Source organism: Phyllostomus discolor, chromosome 2, assembly GCF_004126475.2.
Source record: "Phyllostomus discolor isolate MPI-MPIP mPhyDis1 chromosome 2, mPhyDis1.pri.v3, whole genome shotgun sequence".
Classification (NCBI taxonomy): domain Eukaryota; kingdom Metazoa; phylum Chordata; class Mammalia; order Chiroptera; family Phyllostomidae; genus Phyllostomus; species Phyllostomus discolor.
The window spans coordinates 81714180-81741567 of record NC_040904.2 but is presented as its reverse complement, the minus strand read 5'-3'; the positions used below and the strand labels follow the sequence as shown (position 1 = coordinate 81741567).

The following is a 27388-nucleotide window of genomic DNA, read 5'->3' as shown; positions in this document are numbered from 1 at the left end:
TGTGAGCTATATAAATGTCAACATTTTCAGAAGAAGAAACTGAGAGTCAGAGAAGGTGAGGCATTGGCTAGAGTCAACACAGCTAGGGATAGCAGTGCAGCACTTGAATTCAAACAACTCCAAATCGTCATGATTTTCATTCAGTCCTGCTTTAAGGAACTCCCTTCTATAAATCCCAGTCTTTCTCCACTTGTGACTATATTTCTAGAGCTTTTCCCAAAATTTTACCTCCTCCCACCAATTTTTCTCTGTCAACTTTGAACACTTGCATTTTAGTTACTGTTATAGATATTAGAAACTCATACCCATTGCTCATCTAACTAGAAGTAAGTAACTTGAGACCAGTTCTTATTTTCCACCTGTTCTCTTTCTTTTTCTCCTTCTTGGTCACAGAATGCCTTGGGAGTTTACCCACAAATATCAGAGTTTAACATGTGAAAGGTTGAAAAAATAGAATAATAAATGACAATCTATGACTCCCAAATTACTGGGGGGCTATACAGTAGCTCATTTAAGCAATCTAGGTCAGTTCAACTTTAATGTTTCTTTAAGTAAAAGTAAGTCAACAAAAGGTTCCTCTGATTAGGAGTTTGCCTCATTAATTAAGAACCATGATGAAGGGACATATCCCCAAACTGGTCCTAAATGGACCTCTCCTACTCCATATCAGTGTGTATTATTTCCCTGCTAGGTAAAACTGAAGAAGAGATTTATTTCCTTTCCAAAACCAAAGTCTCTCAGATTCATGGACTTAATTCATCTGCATCTTCTTAAACTTGGGTTTTAACATTTCTTAATTTAATATAAACAATCTTTGGTAAATTATTTAACTTCAGTGTGCTTCACCCATAAAATGTTGTTGCAATACATGAGATACCTTTAAGGATTAAATAGTATGTTTAAAGCAGACATAGCTTAGAGAAAGTTCTCAATTCATGTTTTGTTTTCCTATTGTATTCAAAGTTCTCATTGCCTCTTGTTGTTTTCCTGATTTTCCTTTCTTCTGTAATTTATTTCTGTACCAATACCCTCGAATCTTGATCTGCTTATTCTGAATTAATATCTTTCGAACTTTAAGGCCTTTCCTAACTGGAGTTTCTATCAACCTGATATTTCTTCCCCTTACTCTAGAGTAGTTGGAACTTTATATCAAAGATTAAATTCTTTAAAAGGGTAGATTGTGGTTATGTAGCTTACCTGAAACTTCATTATATTCATATGTCCTGTAGTGGAAGTGCAGACAATTGTTATTCCCCCCTCAACCTTTCCATAGAAAAGCAGCATATCTGCATTGAATTACAGTCCAAGTCTCTATCTCCAGCAAAGCTGGAGATGTTTCCATATACACCATGACTTTTCAGAGATGAGGTGGATTGCTATAAGGCTCACTTCTAGTTAGCTTGATATTTGGGTATATGCACTATGCACATAGTGAATAATAAGCAGAGCTAGGAAAATAATTAAGGGACAGATAATACTCAGAAATGGTCATGAAGAATAATTACCATAGACAGTAGGGTAGAATGGCTTTTTTCTTATTTCTTTTTTTTAAATTTTATTTTGATCATTGTTCAAATACAGTTTTCTCCTTTTTACTCCCAATCCAGGCCCCCCACCCCTCCCCACTTCCCTTCCTTTACCACCCTCCCCTTAGTTTATGACTTTGTGTCCTTTAAGTTTGTTCCCATGAACCCTTCCCACTGTCCCCTTAAATTCCCTCTACTCTCCCCTGTGGGCACTCTCAGCCTGACCTCTATTTCAGTGTCTTTGGTAATATTTTGCTTGTTTCTTTGTTTTGTTATTTATGTTCCTGTTAAAGGTGAGATCATATGGTGTTTGTCTTTCACTGCCTGGCTTGTTTTGCTTAGCATAATGTTTTCCAGCTCCATCCACGCTGTTGCAAAGGGTAGGAGCTCCTTCTTTCTTTCTGCTGCATAGAATTCCATTGTGTATATGTACCACAGTTTTTTGATCCATTCATTCACTGATGGGCATCTTCGTTGCTTCCAACATCTAGCTATTGTAAATTGTGCTGCTATGAACATTGGGATGTAGAGGTTCTCTTGAATTGGTGTTTTAGTATTCTTAGGACATAGTCCCAGCAGTGGAATTGCAGGGTCAAAAGGCAGATCCATTTTTAGTTTTCTGAGGAAGTTCCATACTGCTTTCCATAGTGGTTATACCAGTCTGCAGTCCCACCAGCAGTGCACTAGGGATCCCTTTTCTCCACAACCTCTCCAACACTTGTTGTTTGTCGCTTTGTTTATGATGGCCATTCTGTCTGGTGTGAAGTGGTATCTCATTGTGGTTTTAATTTGCATTTCTCTGATAGCTAGCGTTATTGAACATCGTTTCATGTGTCTTTGGATTTTCTGTATGTCCTCCTTGTAGAAGTGTCTGTTCAAGTCCTTTGCCCACTTTTTAATTGGATTCCTTGTCTTCTTAGAGTGCAGTCTTGTAAGTTCTTTATATATTTTGGAGATTAAACCCTTGTCTGAGGTATCATTGGCAAATATGTTTTCCCATAGAGTTGGTTCTCTTTTTATTTTGATACTGTTTTCTTTAGCTGTGCAGAAGCTTTTAATTTTGATGAGGTCCCATTTGTTTATTCTTTCCTTTATGTCCCTTGCTCTAGGGGACAAGTCAGTAAAAAAGGTTCTTCATGAAATATCTGAGATTTTCCTACCTATGTTCTCTTCTAGGACTTTAATGGTGTCACGTTTTATATTTAAGTCTTTTATCCACCTTGAATTTATTTTTGTATAAGGTGTTAGTTGGTGCTCAAGTTTCATCTTTTTGCATGTAGCTGTCCAGTTCTCCCAACACCATTTGTTGAAGAGGCTATTTTTACTCCATTTTATGTTGCTGCCTCCTTTGTCAAATATTAATTGACCATAGATACTAGGGCTTATTTCTGGGCTCTCTGTTCTGTTCCATTGGTCTATGTGCCTGTTTTTATGCCAGTACCAGGCTGTTTTGATTACAGTGGCCTTGTAGTATAGTTTAGTGTCGGGTATTGTGATCCCTCCTACTTTACTCTTCTTTCTCAAAATTGCAGCAGCTATTCGGGGTCGTTTATAATTCCATATAAATTTTTGAAGTGTTTGTTCTATGTCTGTGAAATATGCCATTGGTACTTTAATAGGAATTGCATGGAATGTGTAAATTGCTTTGGGTAGTATGAACATTTTGATGATATTAATTCTTCCAACCCATGAACACGGTATATGTTTCCATTTGTTTGTATCTTACTTGATTTCTTTCCTGAGTGTTATGTAGTTTTCCAAATACAGGTCTTTTACCTCTTTGGTTAGGTTTAATCCTAGATATTTTATTTTTCTTTTTGCTATTTCAAATGGGATTTTTTCCTTGATCTCTGCTTCTGCTATTTCATTGTTGGTGTACAGAAATGCCTTTGATTTCTGGATATTGACTTTGTATCCCGCTGTTTTGCCAAATTCATTTATTGGGTCAAGCAGTTTTTTTGTGGAGTCTATAGGATTTTCCATGTATACTATCATGTCATCTGCAAACAGTGACAGTTTTGTTTCCTCCTTTCCGATTTGGATGCTTTTGATTTTTTTTTCTTGTCTGATCACTGTGGCTAAAACTCCCAATACTATATTGAATAGAAGTGGTGAAAGTGGACAGCCTTGTCTTGTTCCTGATCTTAGTGGAAAAGATTTTAATTTTTGCCCATTGAGTATGATGTTGGCTGTAGGTCTCTCATATATGGCCTTTATTATGCTGAGGAATGCTCCCTCTATTCCCACTTTGCTGAGTGTTTTTATCATAAACAGGTGTTGTACCTTATCAAATGCCTTTTCTGCATCAATTGATATGATCATGTGGTTTTTGTCTTTGCTTTTGTTTATGTGATGTATTACATTTACTGACTTGCGAATATTGAACCATCCTTGCATCCTTGGAATGAATCCCACTTGGTCATGGTGTATGATCTTTTAATGTATTGTTGGATGCGGTTTGCCAGTATTTTTTTGAGGATTTTAGCGTCAATGTTCATCAGTGATATTGGCCTGAAGTTTTATTTCTTTGTTGTGTCTTTATCTGGTTTTGGAATTAGGATGATGTTGGCCTCATAAAAAGAGTTTGGGAGACTCCCATCTTTTTGGATTTTTTGGAGTAGTCTGTGAAAGATAGGGGTTAGCTCTTCCTTAAATGCTTTGTAGAATTCTCCTGTGAAACCACCTGGTCCCGGGCTTTTGTGTGTCAGGAGTTTTTTGATTACTGTTTCAATTTCTTTTGTTGTTATTGGTCTGTTCAGGCTTTCTGCTTCTTCTTCACTGAGTTTTGGAAGATTATATTTTTCTAGAAATTTTTCCATTTCATCTAGGTTTTCAGATTTCTTGGCATACAGTTCTTTGTAGTAATTTCTTACAATCCTTTGTATTTCTGTGGTATCTGTTGCAATCTCTCCTCTTTCATTTCTGATTGTGTTTGTTTGGGTCTTCTCTCTTTTTTTCTTGATGAGTCTGCTTAAAGGCTTGTCGATTTTGTTTATCTTTTCAAAGAACCAGCTCTTTGATTCATATATCTTTAGAATTGTGCTTTTAGTCTCTATGTCATTTAATTCTGCTCTGACCTTGGTTGTTTCCTTCCTTCTGCTTTCTCTGGGCTGCTTTTGTTGTTGTTTCTTGAGTTCTTGTAGACATAGGGTTAGATTGTTTGTTTGGAATGTTTCTAACCTTTTTAGGTGGGCCTGTATTGCTATGAACTTCCCTCTCAGGACTGCCTTGTCTGTGTCCCATAAGTTTTGGGTTGTTGTGAGTCTGTTTTCATTTGTTTCCAGAAACCTTTTTATTTCTTCCCTAGTATCATTCTTGACCCATTCCTTGTTTAATAGCATGCTATTTAATCTCCATGATTTTGAGTGTTTTGGGTTTTTTTCCTTGGGGTTGGTTTCTAGCTTCAGTCCCTTGTGGTCTGAGAAAATGCTTGGTATGAATTCAATTTTCTTGAAATTCTTGAGGCTTGTTTTGTGCCCTATCATGTGGTCTGTCTTTGAAAATGTTCCATGTACATTTGAAAAGAATGTGTATTTAGCTTCTTTTGGATGGAGGGCTCTGTATGTATCAGTAAAGCCCATTTCATCAAGGGTATTGTTCAATGCCACAATATCTTTGTTGATATTTTGTTTGGAAGATCTGTCCATTTTTGATAGTGGGGTGTTAAAATCTCCCATTATAATTGTATTGCTGTCCATATCTTTCTTGAAGTCCTCTAAGATTTTCTTTATGTATTTGGGTGCTCCTATGTTGGGTGCAAATATATTTACAATATTTATGTCTTCTTGGTGGATTCTTCCCTTGAGTATTATGAAGTGACCTTCTGGGTCTCTCTTTATGGACCTTTTTTGGAAGTCTATTTTTTCTGATATGAGTATTGCTACACTGGCTTTTTTTCCCTGTCCATTTGCTTGGAAGATTTGTTTCCAGCCCTTCACCTGCAGCCTGTGTAGGTCTTTTATCCTGAGGTGGGTCTCTTGTAGGCAGCAGATATGTGGGTCATTTTTTCTTATCCATTCAGCTATTCTATGTCTTTTGATTGGAGCATTTAATCCATTTATGTTTAAGGTTATTATTGATAGGTACTTATTCATTGCCTTTTATGTAGGTATGTTCCTCTCTCTCTCTCTCTCTCTCTCTCTCTCTCTCTTTTCCTTCCCTTCCTTAAAGCAGTCCTTTTAGAATCTCTTGTAGAGCTGGTTTGGTCGAGGTTTATTTGTTTAGACTTCTTTTGTCTGGGAAGCTTCTTATTTGGCCTTCTATCTTGATTGAGAGCCTTGCTGGGTAAAGTAGCCTTGGTTGCAGACCTCTGGTTCTCATTACCTGGAGTATTTCTTGCCGTTCTCTTCTGGCTTGAAGTGTTTCTATTGAGAAGTCAGCTGTTAGCCTTATCGGGGCTCCCTTGTATGTTACTTCCTTTTTCTCCCTTGCTGCCTTTAAGATTCTCTCTTTGTCTTGAAATTTTTCCATTTTAATTATGATGTGTCTTGAGGTGAGCCTCTTTGGGTTCCTCTTGATTGGGACTCTCTGTGTTTCCTGGATTTGTGTGACTTTTTCTCTCATCAAATTAGGGAAGTTCTCCTTCATTATTTGTTCAACTAGGTTTTCAATTCCTTGCTGCTCTTCTTCTCCTTCTGGTATGCCTATTATACGGATATTATTACATTTCATATTGTCTTGCATTTCTCTTAATCCCTCCTCATTCTTTCTGAGCCTCTTTTCCTTTTCTTGCTCTTTCTGGATGTTGTTTTCTACTTTGTACTCCAGCTCGCTAATCCGATCTTCTGCTTCATGGATCCTGCTTTTCATTTCTTCTACTGTGTTCTTCAGTTTAGAAATTGTATTCTTCATTTCCTCTTGACCTTTGTTGAGACTTTCTATTTCCTTTTTCATGTTTATATAGTTTGCAGTGAGATTGTTTTAGTTTCCCTCTAATTTCTGAAAGCTCATTGTGAGTTCATTGAACTTCCTGGTAATCATTGTTTTGAGCTCTCTATCTGATAGTTGAGTTGCGTCTATTTCATTTAGCATTTTTCCTGAGGCTTCCTTGTTTCCCTTCAATTGGGGATTGTTTCTTTGTTTTCTCATTGTTCGTGGGTTTCTTCTTTTTTCTTCTTGTTTCTTAAATTGATCTGTTCTGATTCCCTGTAATTATGGTGTGAACTTCTGTGGTAGAATACTTGTGAGATTCAGTGGTGCAATCTCCTTCCTGTATCCTGGTGTTCACAGCTTCCCCCTACTCTTTTTTGTGATCAGTTGGAGGAGTAAGGCAAAATGGTTTAAGACAGCAAGACAGTATACTATGATATTTACATTAGCAGCCAGTAGAGAAGAGGTGGGTTATCCTTTGGCTCCTTATAGTGTTAACCATGATCCTCCACCCCACTATCCACATTTTAGAAAGGATGGAAAGAAGGTAAGACTCTTATTGGGGACGAGAGGATTGTTAGTTGGATCTAGGAAGCTGTGAGGCTGTGGGAGGCCAGATTCGAAGGTAGGGTTGGATTAAAGATTAGTATATAGGAGTAATGTGTAAAAGAATAGAGACAACCCCCACAATAGTATAGTTCAGAAAATTGCAAAGTGGGCTGAGATCAGGTAGGGGTATTGAGTAGTATTTACAATTGTATAGACTAGGTCTTACTAACAGTAGTAGTAAAGTGATAGTCTTGTGGCAAAATCAATGAGGTCTAGATAACAAGAATAAAGAGTATAGAACCTTGAGAGGTGTATTAATGGAACACAGATGAAGGATAGTAACTTCTCAACACATTGTGACTGAGATACCATGGGGAACCTATCAAATGACAGTATAACCAGTGAAGCAAAGAAGATTATACAGAAAGAAAAAGAATACCAAAATATTATAAAATAAAAAATGTTGGAAAAGTGAGAAAAAGATAATACAAATTTACAGTAACTTGCAAGATTAAAAAAGGAAAAAAAGCAGAAGATGGAGTGCAGGAGAGATAAATTTGGAGTGGAAAGAATAATATTAGGATGAATGGAAGGGAAACATAAGGGATTGCGAGATAAAAATAATAAGAATTGAAAAATAAAATGTCACATAAAACACAAGATAAAATCAATCAATCAACAGGCACAAAAACCAAACCAAACCAAACCAACCAAAAAAACCCCAAAAATAAACCCAAAAAACAAACAAACAAAAAAAACCTGTTGTTGGTTTCTAACTGGCCAGACCAGTTTTTCTGATCTTGCTGGCTTCAGCTGGCTGAGGGACCTTTGAAATGCTTCTCTCTCTCCCAGCCAGATCTCAGCAAGTCTGTCAGGTACCCTGGGCGCTCCCGAACACACTGGCTCTCTGGATCTCACTTCCACGTTCTTCTGGACTCCGGGGTCCTGGAGGGTTCCAGCTCTATGATCTCAGGAGGCACCTGCGACGTTTTGGGATTCACTGCGCCCTCCCTGCAAATCGTAAAAGGGCGTGCCCCTCCCGCAAACTTTTGAGATTCGGGGTCTAGGATCGCCCTAAGCGCCTCGCCGTGACCCTTCCGGGTTCACAGCGCGCGTGAGTCAGTCTTCCCGAAGGTGCAAGAGCCGAGCCCTTTCCAGCTCCGTGTTCCCTGCCGAACTGCACTCCGACCAGGCTAGGGGTGTTGGCGCCTTTCCCGGCTACCCTGGTTGGGCTGGCTGGAAATTTCTGAGCCACTACTGTAGGAACGCACTAAGCGCCACATCCCTCCTGGGATCACAGCTCGAGATTCAGGCCTCCCTTGGGGCATGAGCCAAGCCTGGCCCAACTCTGTACTCTCCACCGATCTGCACTTCCCCCAGGCTAGGGGTGCAGGTGCTCTTCCAGGCTGCCCCTGGTCCTGTCAGCTAGAGTCCCTCACTTCTCCCAGGTCTCTGGGCGGGTGTTCATAGTCCCTGGGTGATTTTTTCCCAGTCCAACTGGCCAATCTGTTCCTTCTAGCAACACGTTCTCCCCTGGAGTTGCTCATCCCCCGTATTCCAGGGAGGGAGCAGCGACTCCCCTCTCCTGGGAGCCCTGAGGCAGACCTGGGAGCACCGGGCCTGGAGACTGCACACCCCTAAACCCCACGCTGATCCCTGGGCCCTTTTTGTCCTGAAGCAGTCTCCTTACTGTCTGGTTTTTCAGTGATTGCAATAATTTTTGATGTCCTGCTTTCAAAAGTGGTTCTGTAATCTAGTCCACTTGCTCTGTTTCTCCACCGATCCGCAAGTTTTCCTCCTCTTCACAGAAGCCGAGAAAAACACTGCCTAGAGTAGAGCTGCCATCTTCCGTCCTCTAGAATGGCTTTTTTCTTAAGTAAAACGGTAATATCATTGGTGTTGTGGTAGTTTTCAAACATGGTACCAAACAATCTGACATACTCATCAAGGGGTCTATATATGCCTTACCCTTAAACTAGTGCTCTGTGACTATGCGAGCTATAGAATATGCTAGAAGTCATGTTGTACAATTATCTAGACCCAGAAAACAAATAATTGGTAACTTCTAGTTTCTGTTACTTAGTACACTTGCTCTTGAAACCCAGCCTCCATGTAGTAAGGAAGCCCAATCAGTTCATGGAGGAGCCCAAAAGGAGATAAACCAAGGGTTCTGTCCACAGCCCCATGAATTACAACCTAAAAGTCAGCACCATCTTACCAGTTATGAGTTGAGTCTTCTTGACAATGGATCTTTCAGGCTCAATAGATGCCTTGTGGAGCCTGGATGAGCTGTTACCATCAAATTTTATAAAATTCTATAGTGATCAGAATAAATTATTGATGTTATTTGAGCTATTAAGTTTTGGATGATTTTTATAGGCATCAATAGATAATTAGAATAGTCTCATATTAAAAAATATGTCAGTGTTGCTTGATTAGGGTTGAGGGAGTGAATGTCTCAAGGTGGGGTATAAGCTCTCTGTATTCCCCATGTCCAACCTAACCTCTCAATGATTTTATGTACATACACAGTCAATAATTATTTATTCACAGATTCTGCATTTGAAAATTTCCCTACTCGCCAACGCTCACAGAACTCTAATGGTCATTCATGGGCATGTACAGTGATGAGAAATTTGAGTCACTCATTGAACACACTCCTTGCTGGGGCTGAATGAGGCAACACTGCCTCTTGTTTCAGTTCTTCTACTATGAATAAGTGTCCTTCTTGTATATTTAATATCACATTTTTCATAGTTTTGCACTTCTCATTGGTGTTTTAAAATGCCCCCTGAGCATCATGTTGAAAAGCTGCCTAGTGTCCCTAAGTGCAAGCAGTCTGTGATGTGCCCTATGGAGAAAATATGTGGATTAGATAAGATTTATCAAGGCATGACCTGTAGTTCTGAGGCTTCAATTTGATATTAATGAAAAACAATGCTTGTTAAATAAGGTGATTTTAAACACGAGCACATTTATTAATTTTTTAGGTAAGAAAATATATTTTGTTTTTTCAGTGTTTTTACATTTTTTAAATGTTTTATTGTTTATGCTATCACAGTTGTCCCATTTTCCCCCCTTTGCCACCCTCCAACAAGCCTGCCCCCACATCCATAGTCAAACACATTTTAAACAAGTTTATCCACTGATTGACTATGTAGAAAATCATAGGCACTAATCTGGTATTTCCCCTGGAAACAATAGTTCAGTTATCACAAATTTAAGGTCCATGGCTATTCTATTACATATAATGAGAATCAACTGTATATACAGGGTGGGGAAAAAGTAGGTTTACAATCGTTGGCAAGGAAAACAATAAATAAATAATAATAAACTGTTTTGTGTACTCACAACTGTAAATCTACCTTTTACCCACCCTGTAATCCAACTTAATGTCTCAATGATTCTGACTCACTTCAAATATATATGAGGCCTGTCCAGAAAAGTATCTATCCATGTAATATGATAAATAGAGATATTTTTTGAAGAAGATACCAGATACAACATTGTATAAAGGACAATGATGCCTCAGTCTCCTTCAAAGCAGGCACCTTGGGACCTCACACGGTTCTCCCAGTCACCATCAGCTGCCCCATCATATTTTCCTGAATCTCATCTATGGTATGAAATTTCCTCCTTTCAAAAGTGACTTCAGTTTTGAGAAAAGCCAGAAGTCACAAGGCACCAAATCTGGGCTGTAAGGAGGCTGAGCTACCTGGGTGCTCTGATGTTTTGCCAAAAAACTCTTCATGAGATGTGATCCATGGGTGGGTATGTTGCTGTGATGAAGCTGCCAATCATTAGTTGCCCATAGCTGCAGCTTTCTGAATCATCCACATAGTTTCCATGGACAAAAGTGCAAGCTTAAAACAAAATTTGGGGGTTAGGATTGAGGTTGGGAGGTAGGAATTGCTGGGGTCAGGGGGGAGTGGTAGGGGGAAAATGGAGACAACTGTACTTGAACAACAATAAAAAAAGAAAAAAGAATACTGAGAAATTTAAAAAATTTGATACAAATTAATTGCTGTACTCAGTCATTTTCAATGCATCAGCCACACAGTACATTTGAATGCAACAGCCACACAGCACATGCTCATTCAATGGTGTCTACTGCCCCCAATGACAAGTACAGTGAAGTCATCATTGTTCACACATGCACATTCCAGTCCACTCTCCTTGGCTACCAGGTTATATATATGTCACACAAACAGTTCTCATTACGTTAACAGTGGTTGGACTTTTTCCAGACAGACCTCATGTGTATGCATACATACAAACAAACACACTCATTCACATATAGAAAATATCATGAGAGTGCAGAAAATGGACAACATAAACTATGAAACATCTGTCCTAGTTCTATTTTTTCTTATATAAAATTTATTGGAATATGTGAAATGTTATTAGTGCCATTTTATGGACAGACCTACTAATATCATATCCAAGTCATCTGTTTCTCAAGCATTCACACCATTCACATTATTTAAGTTGTTTTTTACCTTTCAAATGAGTCACCATTGTCCAGCTAAGAAGCAATGAGATATCATGACTTCCTGCATGTGTGAATTTAATGAAAAAAATTGTCATATTGAAATATATATTATCAGATAATTACATACTAAAGATTACTGTAATTGATTACAGTTAGCTATTGTAAACAGACTGGTTAGTTGTAAACAAAACTTTTGTCTATTACTCATTTGCTCTTTTTTCTCCTCACTGATAAATTTTATGTGTCCACTCCCAAAGCTGATCTCTTTTTGCATATGTGATGATTACATGATGGAAAATCTGCAGACCCAAATGTTCTCTTGTATTTTGTTCCCTAAATCTAAATTCAAAAACAATACTCTTTGTTTTACAAGTTTAGAGTTGGTTCATGACAGCTGAACAGTTGGACACAGAGGAAAATCTAAATCTAACTTCCTGCATGAACTTCAGTAATTATCTAGTCTTTGCTCTCTCTTCCAGATGTTGCTAGTCCACTGTCTCCCCTGCCCCCAACATACCCACAACATGCACACGTGCTGGAATTCTGGAGAGAAGAATACTGTGGTCAGACAAGGAGATAAGGCTGAATATGAAACAACAAACCAAAATCACATTTTAAAGATATAAGCTCAGTAGAATCCAAGGTTTTCATTTCACACTGTTGAACCTTCTTTGTGCTAGGGGTGAAAAAAGAAAAAATACACATAAAACTCCTTTCAATATAATTTTTATTGATAAAAGAGGATGTAGCTTTATATAAAAGAAATATTTGTGCTCATTTTGTAATGTGATATCTTTATTTCAATTTTTCCAGCTTTATTGACATGTAATTGATAAATAACTGTGAGTTAAAGTATCCACCATGATGATTGGATATATGTACATTGAGAAATGATTACCACACTAGGATTAGCTAACACATCTAGTTATCATTTTATTGTTTTGTGGTGAAAACACTTAAGATCTACTCTCTTAATAAATTTTAAGTATACAATACAATACTGTTAATTAGTTACCCAGCTGTACCTTATTAGATACTCGGATCCTTAGAACTTATTCACCTTGTAACTAGAAGACTATATATCCTTTGACCAACATCTTCCCATTTCCTTCACCTCCAAGCCCTGGCAACCACATATAAATGAGATCATACAGTGTTTGTGTTTCTCCTTGTGACATCTCACTTAGCATAATGCCCTCAAGTTCCATCCATGTTGTCACAAATGGCAGGATTTCCTTTTAAATGAGGAAACTGAGGTCCAAAAAGGTAATGTGACTTGTTCAAGCTCTCATAGCTTTCTGGTGACAGAATTTACATAATCAACAAAAGAAAAAAGCAAACAAATTATAACCAGAGACATTGAAATTATGAACAATCTAACAACAGCCAAGGGGGAGGGGGGAGGGGATGGGGGGAGGGTTTTCAGGAACTACTATAAAGGATACATGATCAAAACCAAAGGGGAGGGTAAAGCAAGGGATGGAGGTGGGTTTGGCTGGGGTGGGGTGGGGAGTGGTGGGGGGAAAATGCAGACAACTGTAATTGAACAACAATGAAATAATTTTAAAAAATGAAACCCAAGTCTCAATGTCATTGTATTTGTGTTGTAACTGAGTCAGGAAATACCAGAAAACACCCAGAAAGAAATATTAACAATAGATCAACATTCGTATTTCTTGAGCTATAATGTTACTGGATTGATGTAAGTCACAGAAAACCCCTGGGATATACCTTAGAATTCATTATCCCTCTGTTTTGTACATAAAAAATGTGTAATATGTTACTGTTAATTCTTTTATTGATACACCACTGAAGTGACTTTTAGGATTGCTTATTTTAAAGCTATATAAAGTTATTCTTGTTTTTAATGTTATTGGCAGCACCAAAGAACATTTATTTTTTTTCCCCACTATAGCTGTGAAATTCCAGCAAATAAAACTGTCCCAGACAGTTTGGAGAATTACCACTGCCTTCATCTAGTAATAAAAGCAATAATCTCTGGTGAAAAATTAAAGCAATTGGTTGTAGGCAAGGCACTGATTCTATGATACTGGAGCCAGACACACCAGAAAAAAGCAAATGAACATCACCCCTATTTATGATTTGGCTGGCTCTGGAGTCAAGTAAGCATAAAGGGACTGTGATCCTCGTACAAGTTCAGTATTATCCTATGGACAGTGGAGCAATGGGGCAAGAGAGAATGGGCCTGGAAATTGGTGTTTAACTAATGTGTTCATAGAAAACCTGATTAGCATTGGCAGTTCAAAGCAGTGTCTGATGTGAAGCAAGTGTTATTGCCCAGTGACTAGAGTCTCTTTATTAAAGTTGTATGATTCACTTGAAGTGTTTTGCCATACCAAATTGGCTAGCTAATTTGAATAAGGAACCCAGATAGGTTATTTCTTTCCCAGACTTCTCTCAATAACAGTTAGTTTCTTTCCTTCCTCATATCCAAAACACAACTATTAAAATGGGAACATCTTAATAATCCTGAGAAGCTCAAAAGAAGCCCTTCAAAGCATAAAATATGAGTAGGACATGGAACATGACTCATGGTTAAAATACATTTTAGTGAATATCCAGGGGCATTGTTTATAACATTTTTTTTACACAAATGCAGCATCCAGACTATTAGTCTGGTTCAAAGAAAAAAAAACAATTCTGAGAGATGGGGTAATAGAGTAGAATCACATGTTACAAAAGCATGGACTATGTGAGAAGATTTGGCCCAGACGAAAGAAACCTGAAGAGCATGTTGATGAGAAAAAAAAAAGAGAAATGTGAAAACAATCTAGTTTGAGGAACATGCCAAACGTTGTTCAGTCAGACAGGAGAGACATATATAATATTCACATCTAAGATCACAAAAATGAAGAGTTGAGGTGTGTCAGTGAGGGGGACCTCAGTTCCCTGTTTTGAAGCCCCCAGTTGTCTCCTTGCTGGGCTCTTTACATCTGCCTTGTCAATTGTGCCCAAATTTGTTCTTCACCTTTGACTCAGGGTCCTTTTTAAAAAATATAAACCAGATCATGTCACCAACCTGACTAAAACCTTGAAGGGTTGGTCATTCCTGCATAACTTAGCTTTTTTACAGGCACATGATATGACCTCTACTTGTCTCTCCATTTCCTGCCAACTTCCTACACCTTGTTACCTACTACTTCAGCTCCTATTTCTTATGTTCAGTCTTTTTCTTCCCCCTTGTCCTAGACTAGGCCAAGACTACCAACACTTTAGGATGAGTACACACACTGTGGAATAGTCCACCTAGAGATATTTTATGCCTGGATCTCCCTTGGCATTCAGATTTCAGTTCAAATGTTACTTTCTTAGTGAGGACTTTTCTTAGCATCTAATTTAAATTTGTATACCCTTAACCCATAACACTTTATTATATTGCAGTATTTTACTTTATTTATATAATCCTATCATTAGCTGAGGTTTTCAACTTTTACTTTGTCTTTTGCCTCCTTTCTCTATCTTGTCATCTGCCATCTTGTCATCTTCCTTCCAGCAAGAACTTTGCCTGGCTCATAGTAAGCACTAATTATATATTTAATGAGGAAATCATTCTTACCTGACTTACTCAGTATTACTTTGCCAGAAATCTTAACTCTCAATCAGTCCTGAGATAAGCAAGCAGAACTGCTTCTTTTAACTTAACTTTGCAACAAGGAAAAACTGATTGAGTCAATGGGAATGATAGTAGCTTTGGAGAATGTGAACAATGTTCTTGGAATTAATAATAAAGCTGTGGAAAGAAATGCTGAGGGATAGCCAAACATCTACCCTGAAACTTAGAAAAGCACATCTCAGAAAGCACAAAACAAATTAGGTATGACCGCATGACCAGAGATTCTAAAAGAAGACTGCTGCAGAGAGATGGAAGAATAACAATGACAGTCTGATATACAGTCACTGATTATTTTTTTAAACAAAAAAAATGGAGTCTTAGGTACTGTGTAGGATGAGATCATATTTTAAAAAGACATGTACAAAAGACAGAATAAACATTGTATAATAAAAAAAATGAAAAATGAGTGCCATAAACCTGTAAGAACCACAAGTCAAAGTCCAAAATGGACTGTGGAGCAAAAAAATAAAATAGAACTTAAATGACTTTTTAAAAAATTACAATTAGCTCTGTCCAGAGTGAGAAGAACATAAAGAGCCAAATCCATCTGGATGAGACAGAATAATGTTACTAAAAGACTAAACTCCCAATTACTGTTTTGCTTCCAAATGTATCAAGGGAAATTATTTTCAAACTGAAGAAAGAAGAATCACAGAGAAGAAGAAAATGAGGCACATGATAGAGTAAGACAAATTAATGGAAAAGTTTATATACCTTAGAGGGTTAAATCGCAGTCTTTCAAGTGTTACGTTGAACAGCATAGAAAAGCAAAAAAGAAGCCTCACGTTAAAGCTCGAAAAGGGTAAAATGAATTTTGGAGGCCACATCCTTATTAATTTAGGTCCTTCATGATAAAATTCTAAACTATGTAATTGCAATTATATCTTAAACTATTTCCTATGAATCATGAACATGGCAAGATATCAAAACAAACAAACAAATCAAAACAACAACTACCAAACAGATTTTCTTACACAAATAAGCTAGGGAAGTGCTGAGTTAATTGAAGTCCAGCAAGATTCCTCAGTTTATAATGTGCATGTAATATGCACTGAAACCTCCCAAGAAAGAGCACATACCTTGTGGCGTTTCTCAGGTTTTTCTGATCATGAAAAATGTTCCCTTTTTAAAAAAATATATGGAACTAGTGTTATGTATGAAACTTTGTGTTATGTATGGAACTAGTATCTGGAAAAATAAAATTTGAAAAACAGTGTTCTGTTGGCATGCTGCCAGGTTTTACACTTGCCCCTTGTGTTTAGTTACTAGCACCTTAAACGAAGACAAGAGGGCCTGCCTATCACGTCTATAGCCAACACAAAGCTGGAAAGAGATGGTTAATCTAGTGGATGATGGAATCAAGCTTTAAAAATGTTATGACAGATTGAAATATTGGCCTAAAACTAACAAGATATCACTGGTCTCTAACATCATCTCACAGGATAGGAGACACCTGGCTTAATGGTAATTTCTATGGACAAAATCTAGAGTTTACTTGACTACAGACTCAATATGAGCCAATAGTGTGTTGCCCTTGCAAACAAAAACAGCATAGCAGAACAGTTATACTGGAATGTTTTCACAGATGAAAAAGCACCCAAACAGCAGCATTCCTGACTCCATTGTTTTCATACTGGTCAGACAACATTTGAAATATGGGTGAGATACTGGAATGTGCTCAGTGAAGGACCACGAGAAAGGCGAGGTGTTTGAATGCCATATCATTAAAGGAATACAAAACTGGAAATGTTTGGTCTGGATGAAATAATATTTGCACTAGGCTTCATATTAGGTCAGATTTCTGATCATTCACATTTCAAGGAGAAACAAAACAAAATGCTGACTTATAAGATGGTGAATCTCTTATTGCTGGGTATTTTTAAGTCAGGCTGGGTGATCATCTCTCCAGGGTATTGTAGGTACACTCACTCCCATGTTCCTAGTCTAAATGGTTCTAGGAATCTATTATATGGTGCATTTCAATATTATTTTTCTGGTCCCTGGAGTCTCTTAATATTTTCATATACAGCACTATGAAATGCTACATCTGGAAATAACCTTCGAGGTAATCTATGTAAGACTGCTTTTTAGAGGTGAGAAACCAAGGCTTAGAGAATTTCCATTCTTCCATTTGCCAGAATTGTTCTTGGTATGTGAAAGGCCCTGAAATGTGTATTATAGACAACACCAACACGAACAAGGAGAACTTGCTTACCATAAATTTATAATCTCGTGCATAAGCTGAAAAACAAGCAGCCAAAATACAACACAGAGATAAAAAACATAGATTTGAGTAAATAAGCAAGTCATTCTGATTGGCAGATTGGGAAATGTGGAAGTTGGGAAGGTTTTCCAGCAGAGGAGGTAGCAAATTCACCGGGAGAAAAGTGAACATGAAGTGACTTTTGTGGGGTTAGAGGTAGTCTTATACATGGACAACCTGAGGTAAAGGACCATGCAGTCCTTGGAAGTGAATTTAGGCCCATTTTGAGCAGGAACACAGAGATCTGGATTCTAGCTACCTCAAATATGATCTCAAAGATAGGCACAGTTTCCAGGTAGGCATATCATGTTAGGCCCACAAATTTATTGTCTTATGAGAAAAGGCATAGATAAAGTAGTGACAGAGTGAGGTTTTCTAAAGCTCAGGGCTAAGGGTGAGAGACTCTCTTGCTCTAATGTAAGAATTTTTCTTTTATACAAAGGCCAAATGAGAGCTGATTGAACTTTCTGCAGAGAGAGGTGGCATCATTTGCCAAAGGTCAGACCACTGATCCTGGAATTCACATTTTCACATCCTTCGTCCAACATGTCTCCCATTATTACCTATTAAGATCTCTGTTCCATATTTATTAAACTTTCAATTAACCTTATGGGCCCCACTTATGAAGCATACCTCATAGATATTTTTTAATTTATTTTTTATTGTATTTTTCCTTTGCCATTTATCATCCTGGTACCCCCCTCACTTCCCACAATCACCACATTCTTGTCCACATCCATGAGTACTTTTTTTAAACCAGAAAACAATGAAAGGTCACCTTTATTTTATTTTTTAGAATTTCAAACTAGGTTTTTGTGCCATACTCTAATTCATTAATATTACTATTGATAGTATTTAACTTGTTTCTGCCCTTTTATAATCACACTCAATGTTTCCATGAGCCTCAGTGGTAAGAGTCCTTGCACATGTGTGAGATCACTGATAGGACCAAGTCCTAAAGTAGAATCACCACACTTTGTGATTCTGACAGATATGCCCAGATTCCCCCATGGGAACCTAAAACAACACATATAAACACTTCCAATAGGAATCAATCAATGACCATTCACATTAAAAGCTGATTTTACTTAAGGGTATAAGAAAATATTAAGAATAAAGTACTAGAAGTCATTAAGTCAATCCTAAAATAACACTACTATCTATTGAACACCCCCAGTGTACATATATTGCTTCTAATCCTTGCACCAACTCTGCAAGGTAGATATTGTTAAGTCCTATCAGCAGATGAGGAACTCAGGTTGTCAATGTAATGCCAACCAGTAAGTCACTTAACCTGAGTACAAACTCAAAATTTTCTAAATGCAGTGCTCAGGGTTTTGCTTCTATAGCATTCAACAGTCTGCTGTGGGAAGGAAGACAACCTTGTTTAGGTTTTCCTTCTCTATGTGTTAGTCTCTATTTTATAAGAAAAATAATAATGTATATTCCTCAAGGAAAATGATCTGATTTTATACTTTCCTAACTCTCCCTCCAATGCAATCAGAACAACAATAGCAAACAATTTACTACAATTAAAAACCATTGATTCATTTGGTAAATATTTATGAAAACTCTCTTATGTGCCAGAAACTGTTCTTGGCCTCGATGACACATCAGTGAACAAAACATGCAAAATATCAGCCTTCATACAGAATTCAGCCCCTTGCAATTTTAAGATGAAAAGTCCTTTGTCCTTGTCAAGGAAGGGTGCTCTCAGCTTCTGGAGGACATTCATCATTCTTTGACACAGGGTTCTGTCTATAACATGGCAATTGCTCATTCAAGGCCAGCAAAAGGAGTTCCCTGCTGCCTCTTGTCTGACTTCTCTCTCAGACCTCTAGATTCAGATTTATAGGGTTCATGTGATTAAGTCAGGCTGCCCAGTTATCCCTGTCTTGATTAACCCAAAGTAGGTACTCAGTGACCTTAAGAACCCCCGTAGAATTTTCAGTAATTGAAATAAAAATCTGCAGTGTTTAAATCTGTAATTTAACTTAATCACATTTTTTACGTATTTTCAGGAATCCCTTTTGACATATAATGTACTATAAACACAGAAGTGATATCTCATCATATTCATAGGTTCCATCTACACCCAAGGGAGGAGATTACCCAAAAACAAGAAATTGGGGGTCATTTTAGGATTCTGTCTACCACAGGCAGTAAAGGAGCTTGAGGATTAACCTATTCCAATCTCTTGCTTTATATTTTTCATGCATTAATTCACTCATCTAATATATGTTTACCGAGTGCTTATATGTGTACTGTGTGAGAGGCTGTAGCTAAGTAACTGAGTAAGACAGAAACCCCTTCCTTCAAAGGTCTAAAAATCTATAAAGGACATTTCAGTAAATAATGATAATTAAAAAATATATAATACCTACAATAAAACAAGTATATAAATGTGCAGATTTGGCACAGTAGTGATCAATTGTTAGAAGGCCAGAGATCTTGGTAAAAGCAATGCAGTGTCTATTGTATTAATAGGTAGACTCAAACCCTTCTGAATAGACTTAATTTTGTAGTTATGAAGGAAACATATTCTCTTTTAAGATGTTAGTCTGCTTCAATTTAACAAATATGGATACTGAATTTTCTCACTTCTACTAGGTACACCACTTTACAAAGTGTGGCTACTCACTGCATGGGCTAATCAATGTTTCAGTTAAGTCTAGAAAATGAAATTTGATGAGTCTATGGAGAGGTTTTTATGGATTCATGAGTAGGGTTAGAAAGGTTTCAGTCTCTGCTAATAATAACATGAACTACTGGTTTTAAATATTCCTTCATGTGCAGTTTAGAAATATAGGTTAAATCATACCACTAATAAGTCTGTAGCAAGATCCCACAGGGCAATACAAAATAGTGAACATATTCATTTCTTGGCTTATGTAAGGGGGAAGTGCATGGATGCCTGGGCTCCAAAGGAATAACTCTGTGCAGTTCTGTTTGTAGTTACACAGAGTCTGTATAAACAGATGAAGGGTCCTTGGCTTCCTTTTGAATCAGGAAGGGTAGTGAGATTCTAGCAGCCAAAAGCAAAACACTGATTGTTGCCTACAAACAAGTTTGATCAATGGTCTGGGAGCTTTAACTCGCCATTCTATTTCTTTAGCAAGCACTTCATCTTGTGCCAGCCACTGCTGTGTGCCCCGTTTGATTTTGGGAACTGGCTATTCGTCATTCCTTCATTTTCTTACCAAGCACAAGGGTGCCAACAAGGCTGCTTGCTGCTTCAAGATAGCAGGTGGCAATGTTGGCAGTTAAACAGTAAGCAGGACATCAATTTTACTTTTATTGCTTTGCTCCAGAAAAGCACAGAACTGAATGGAAGCCCATTTCCCCACCTCCCAAATTTTTTCTACTGTCAAATTTGTTTCAAAATCAAACAAAACAAATTAAAAACTGAACAGCATAGAAGTTTCTCAGCTCAGTGAACCTAATGATAAGTATTTCAAGAATAAAGAAGTGAATTCTTTACAGAAAGAATTGTCTTTGATAATAAGGTTTTGAACAGTTGATTGTTTTGTTGATTGATCCATTTATGCAATCTTCAGCATTTCTCATTTCAGTAAAACATGATGAGAATGCTGTCAATTCTCTGCCTAGATCCCTTAGAATCCTTCAATAGTTTTTAAAATTTTTCTGTGTGTCTTTCCCCCAGCTACTCTGTACTAAGCTCCCAAAGGTTTACTCACACATCTTGCTTCAGGGCACTGTCCTTGGATGACTGGAGCTGCTCTATCCACAGGTGCAGAGAGCTGGGAGTGCCTACAATATTTGCTGTCAGGGTAGCCCACAGCTTATGGGATCCACTCTGTGATGTAATTTCTCTTCTGGCCTTTCCCAGAGACAGGATGTGATTGGGACTTGGCTTGACTTCTTCTTTTTCCTACATCCTCATCAACTTCTGGAAGAACTTCCTTAACAAATCACCTACACAATCAGATAAGTATTTTGAAGAGAAATCTCTGGCTGTGACATGGAGGACAGAAGGTTGGCTGTAATTACATGAAAACAAGCCCTGTTCCCTAAATATTGAGCATAGCATAATTCTCTGGCATAGAAACACCTTGAGGGGGGTGGGAATCCTTCACTCAAAGCAGAAACACCATCTAAAACAACAATTAAAATCTTGAAGATCTGGAAATTTACTCTCTTATAAAATAGTCCATTCTTTCTTATATGGTTGCAAATGTTATAAACTTCCTCCTATAATGAGCCCACATCAGCTTCCCTTGGTCTTTGTCCATTGTTCCCAGTTCTGCTGTCTAGAACCATGCAGACAAAGACTAAACCTTTTTCCATATATGGTTAATTTTGTATGTCAACTTGACTGGCCATGGGGTGTCCCATGCATTGGATCAAACAATACTCTGAGTTTGACTGTGAGGATGTTTCTAGATGAGGTTAGTATTTGATTGAGTAGACTGAATAAAGCAGATTATCTTCCTAATATAGGTGGGCCTCATCCAATGAATTGAAGATCTAAATAGAAAAAGAAGCCTGAGTAAGAAGGAACTTCTCCTGCCTGACTATAGAGCTAAGACATAGGTCTTTTCCTGCCTTCAGAAAAAAAGTGAAAAATTATCTCTTCTTGGGACTTGAACCTGCAGCCTTTCAGATTAGAATTATGCCATTAGTGCTCCTGAGTCTTCAGTTTGCTGTTTTCAGATCTTGGGACTTAACTTTCACAATTACAGGAGCCAATTCCTCATAATAAATCTCTTTATAAGTATATATTCTATTGTGTACATGTTTCTGGAGAACCCTTACTAATACAACATGACATACCTTAGGTAGGGATTTTCCTTTGTAGTCTGCTGATTTAATTCGGCTGATATCCCAAGTATATCTCATTCCCTCTGGCCTATCACAGATTATTGGTATTGTCTATACTATTTTGAAGTTAATCTCTACTGCTTTGGATTAAGTTAAAATCTACTCCTTTTTTAAAAAAGATTTTATTTATTTATTTTTAGAGAGGGAAGGGAGGGAGAAAGAGAGAGAGAGAGAAACATCAATGTGTGGTTGCTGGGGGCCATGGCCTACAACCCAGGCATGTGCCCTGACTGGGAATTGAACCTGTGATGCTTTGGTTCGCAGCCTGAGCTCAATCCACTGAGCTACGCCAGCCAGGACAAATTTACTGCTTTGAATTAAGAGATTGTGCCTCTATGAAATTTGGTTATGTGCACATTTACATGACAAATGAGAAAACAATAAATTATTCAAGAATAATTTTATTATACTAACACAGCCTTAAGTAGATGAGATATAAGGAAGTATATTCTAATGTGAAATGTAGGTTGATAAGAGGATCAATGCAGGAAGAACAGCTCTAGTAAGTTTCCATAATTCAAGCTTCTAGAAATTCTGGGGTGGCATGAGGTGATTGAGATGAAGAAGGGTAAAAAAGGCAGACAAAAGACTTCTAGTCATCAATTTTTTTCTCAGACTGGCCCAGCATAAAATGAAATTTCCACTAATGATTTTAACTGATGTCTACTTTACACAGACTTCAAAAGATATTAATAAATTTAATATTTTTACATAAATTTTTTAGACATGAACTATTTCCTTTGGCCACTTTTTAATGTGCTGAATCCAACTGTTAGGAACAGAATCAACAGCGTACTCCTTGGCTATAAGACATTTGCTAAGACATACACTAATATTTGACTTGGTTGGCACATTTAAGATAAGATTCCTTAAGAATATGTGTGAAGGAAATAAAACCTCATGGCCCTAAATTACAATCATCCATGTAGTGTAGGATTTTAAAATCCTAGGATAGAGAGATTACACATGACTTAAACATGAAAAGAATTTTTGTGTGTTAGCAAGAATAGTTATTTCCTGGGAAACATTAATATGTTCATGAGAAGATTACTTTCATCTATTTTCTTGGCCATTTCTCTTTATGTATTACTCAACAATTAACAAGTTAATAAAGAGGATTTAAAAAATAACAGGCACTGAGCCATTTGAAGAGCTAGACATATTAACTGGATTCATTTATTTAACTTCCACCACTCTACATTTGATAGTAATTTTCTTTTGGCTACACACCAATAACATTTCTAACTTCAATCAACTTTATTTATACATATACTGCCTGCAGAGAATGTGTATCATTTCTAATTTATGGCCCAAAATTATTTTTAATAACCTCCTACCATACCAAATTATTGGTATTTATTTCAATCTTGCCTTGAATTTCATCATCTTTTAAGCAAGAGATCACTGATGTGACACTCAAAGGAGCTGGTTGAAGTCCAGGAATGAAACTATGGCTAGGTGACCTTGAGAAAAGTCATAACATTCTCTCAAGCCTGTTGCTTTTCCTTAGATGTCAAAAGAAACTTTAAAAAATATGATTTCTGAAACCAATTTCAACTAGAATATTGTGAAATTAGAATGGGTTCTTTTAAAACTAGTTATATGTGTGCTTTTGTTTTATCAGTATTTATTTTTTTAAAAATCAAGTAAGTTAAAAAAGTACATGCAATTTCAAATACTTATAGGAATGCCTAAGAAGAAATTAAGCCATCTCTAGCATAATAGTCTCTGGCTTATAAAGTGATGGCAAATGACAGAAGAGGTCAAGCAGGGATAGGGAAGAATTTTCCCGTCATCATTCAGTGTTCTACCTTGAAAACTCAGTAGTCTCACTGAGTCTACTTTACCTTCCTGAGATCTTAAGAGAGAACAGAGCCTCTCTACCCATTTTAAATTCCCTACTGTTACTGGGCTTACATCCCAGTTTGAGTGGGAAATTATCTTTTTATGAATTGTAAGTTAAACTCTGTGGTTTTAACTGTTAGAAAAGACAACTGCCAGGCCATTGGTACGCCCAAACTCTGTTCAGGATTTGTAGCAAAGACATCAAGAAAGCAGAGGGTGGTTTCTCTTCTTTTACAAACATCAGATCCTATGGATATTCTATAGCCAGCATACACATATAAAATGAGGGAGAGTCAGCATAAATTGAGAGAAAAAGCTATTGGAGCTTGGATTACCCACACTGAGTCAGTCTTTTTCTTTTTTCTTTTCTTTTTTTTTTCTTTTCCCTTCATTTCTTTTCTTCTTTCTTTCTTTCCTTCTTTCTTCTTTGTATTATTGTTATTTTGGTTTGTAATATACTGAAGATATCTATGAATTATTTATTTATTGACTAATCATACTGGGAGTGGCTAATGAATCCCTTGTTAATGTAGGGGAAGAAAAGACAGATATTACAAACATTGCTCTTACAGAGTTGATCCAATGGAAGAGAGAAATATAAAAGCAGATATGGCACACATGCACTAATTGAAACATGTATTCAGTACATTGATAATATAGAATCAAGTAAGATTTCACTGAGGTGGCAATGCTTCATCTGATTCTGAAATGGTAAGTAGCATTTCTCCAGGTGGGTTTAGGGTGTTAAGAATATGAGGCAGAATCAGGAGTCTGATAGTGGCAATAGCATGTACAAAGGCACACAAGACTAGAAAATCCATGGTATTTTGGGTAACCACAGAAAGTATTTTGGTCTTTTTGGAGCTTACGGTATGAGAGGAAGCTGGCAAGCTAAGTTGGAGAGATAGGTTAGAGGTAGGTATTTAAGTATTTACAGTTACATATTTAAGTATTTACCTTATGCAAGTTTATCATACAGATTCTACAAGAAGTGAAAACAAATGCAACCCAAACCTAAATGCATTAACTCCATCTATTTTTCCACTCAATAACATGTCACAGCATGAGCATGATGTGAGAGTCCGAACGTTATTTCCTCTGTTGGTCTAAGTTCCAGAGCATCTGTCAGAATGCGAGTGTCCATACTTACTAGGTTAAAATTGTGAAAAATGCATATCCTTCCTGACTTAGCATAAAAACACATATTTTTAAAATATGATTTTTATACAACCTAAATACAAGTCAATGCCTTACCTGGTGCTTGACCCAAATATAAATGACCTATTCCAATGCTAGAGAAAAAAGAAGCTGCATTGGACTGTGTGAGAAATGCTATGCTGATTTCTAATGGTGCTTCTTCCTAAGAGACATAGAATAATTTTGATTTTATACAAATTTCATCCTTTGTATCCTCTACTTTGGACCCTAACATTAGTGAAAACTGTAGCTCCATGGTATTCTTTTTATGATTGTTGGTTTTTTTAATTCAAGTAACTAAAATTAGAACTTTGAGAAAATAGATAAAAGAGTAAATGATGTAATAATTCTATCAATATGAATGTAATATCACGTAATATTAATGAATATTTATAACCTTTCTGATATCCTTTCAATAAAAAGCATCATCATCACCTTCATAATCAGGCATGCATTTTCAAGAGGAAAAAATAGCATAATAGCAAAACTTGGAGAGGGTAGAAAGTGCTCTATAATATTTCAAGTTCTTTGACCTTGGTGAATAGTATCATTCATTCCATCCTGATGTTGGTTTATTTTATACTTTTGTCCAAATTCCTTGTCATGTCAACAAATGTGTCCATTTTTTTAAAGGGAAGACTTCATAGTTTGTTTAGACTTGTGACATTAATTGGGGGGTGGGGCAGTGGAGGAAATACCCAACTTTTTTGTTTTAGAGATGATAAGATGGTTGTGGTGAATACTTGTAAATTTTTTTCAGTGGCACATTCCTGTGGAAAAGCCTATTCACAGTTGGAATAATCAGTTGAATATGAAGCATACTAATATTACTGAATCATGTATTTCTCCACCCAGCTAAACACTTAACAGATTCTGCACCTCTTCAATCTTTCATGTAAAATGCAGAGTCTAGGTGTAAGAAGACTGTTGTGAGAAACATCTAAGGAATAGAACTGGACTATTCCAGCAGATTCCAGCAGATTTTGGTCCAAAAGATTTTTGGACCAGTTCTTGTTGTCCAGTTCTGTTGGTCCAGTTCTGCTCAACAATAGAGTTGAGTATATACAAAGGAAGTAATACTATAAAGCAGGAAAGAGGAATTAAACAAATATCAATATATCAACATGGCTAGATATCAAATAATAAATTTGAGGGAAAAATGCAACTGGCAGGATATAGAGCATGTAAAAAATCATGTTAATAAAAATTACATAAAACAATATTATGTATTATTCTTATATGCATGTATTATGTGAATATACTAAAATTTTAATAATTTATTCACATAACTTAGTAAATAGAACAGTGTACTACAAGTATGATATTGTTTGTGTGTGGTGAGAGTGGTGGGAAATGAAAATGGGTATGGGGATAAAAATGACTTTATCTTTATTTTATTTACTTCACACAAAATTGACTAAATAAATATAGCATAATGTTAAGTGTCAGTTTTAGTTAACGAGTATAAATCTGTTATGTTTTTGTATTTTACTTAAAAATATCCTTAAATATGAACTAAATTGTAAGAAGTGTAAGTGAATTTGCTACAATCCTACTCCAAGACAGGCAAATGCTTTTATATACCAATCAGAATTTCTTTTTTTAAGTAGATTTTATTGATTATGCTATTATAGTCATACCAATTTCTTTCTCCCTTTTATCCCCATTCTGCCCTGCACCCCCCAATCCTCCAGCATTCCTCCCCTTAGTTCATGTCCATATGTTGTACCTATAAGTTCTTTGGCTACTCCATTTCCCATACTATTCTTAACCTGCCCCTGTCTATTTTGTGCCTATCAGTTATGCTTCTTATCCCCTGTACCTTTCCCCCTCATTCTCTCTCTCCCCCTCCTCACTGATAACCCTCCATTTAATCTCCATTTCTGTGATTCTGTTCCTGTGCTAGTTATTTGCTAAGTTTTTGTTCTTTAGTTTTGGCTGTTGATAGTTTGTTGTCATTTTACTGTTCATAGTTTTTGATCTTGTTCTATTTCTTAGGTAAGTCCCTTTAACATTTCAGTATTGGTGATGATGAACTCCTTTAAGTTGACCTTAACTGGGAAGCACTTTATCTGCCCTTCCATTCTAAATGATAGCTTTGCTGGATAGAGTAATGTTGGATGTAAGTCGTTGCTTTTCATGACTTTGCATACTTCTTTCCAGCCCTTTCT

General features: G+C 36.9%; 1 long non-coding RNA gene across 1 annotated transcript; it reads right to left on the bottom strand.

Moving 5' to 3' along the window:
- Nucleotides 1-11060: 11060 nt before the first annotated feature.
- On the bottom strand, nucleotides 11061-25603 carry LOC118498709. The gene is made up of 3 exons (XR_004901178.1): nucleotides 25591-25603; nucleotides 17798-17800; nucleotides 11061-11157 (listed from the first exon to the last, which is right to left on the bottom strand). It is a non-coding gene; the product is annotated as an uncharacterized LOC118498709 (long non-coding RNA).
- Between the last annotated feature and the right edge of the window lie 1785 nt (nucleotides 25604-27388).